This window comes from Penaeus monodon, chromosome 22 (assembly GCF_015228065.2).
Source record: "Penaeus monodon isolate SGIC_2016 chromosome 22, NSTDA_Pmon_1, whole genome shotgun sequence".
Classification (NCBI taxonomy): Eukaryota; Metazoa; Arthropoda; class Malacostraca; order Decapoda; family Penaeidae; genus Penaeus; species Penaeus monodon.
The window spans coordinates 8,308,486-8,308,880 of record NC_051407.1 but is presented as its reverse complement, the minus strand read 5'-3'; the positions used below and the strand labels follow the sequence as shown (position 1 = coordinate 8,308,880).

General features: G+C 35.2%; 1 long non-coding RNA gene across 1 annotated transcript in view; it reads right to left on the bottom strand.

The window, feature by feature from the left end:
- LOC119586904 overlaps positions 1 to 395 on the bottom strand; it is a 3,885-nt gene that overhangs the window by 1,365 nt on the left and 2,125 nt on the right. Inside the window, exon 2 of the long non-coding RNA XR_005229973.1 lies at positions 31 to 81. This is a non-coding gene — a long non-coding RNA (uncharacterized LOC119586904). The remainder of the gene's footprint in view (positions 1 to 30; positions 82 to 395) is intronic.

Here is a 395-nt window from a genome sequence, read left to right as displayed (position 1 = left end):
ATGTAAGTTCCTTAAAAATTATCTCTTTACCTGCAATTGCTGCAGATACGAGGCAGACAAGCAAGAACAACAATAACATTCCTAGGAAATGAAAATACGAAATTTAGAAAGAAATAATTAATACATCCGTTTAATTGCTCGGATGAGAAAAGGGGAGGTTCCGTTTTTAACGAATTAAAAAGAAATCTCTGCATACGCCAGTCAAAGCGCATTTCCCATACTATCATAACATTATATCACATCGTGTTAGCTGGAGAACCATGTTAGACTGAGGTGCCACTCAGTGATTATAAAAAAAAGGAATTCTAAGCAACATCGGAAATACAAACAAAGAATAATGATGCATGAGCGTAAAAGAGAATATAACAAGGGGAAAACTCAATTTCCTCTTCACG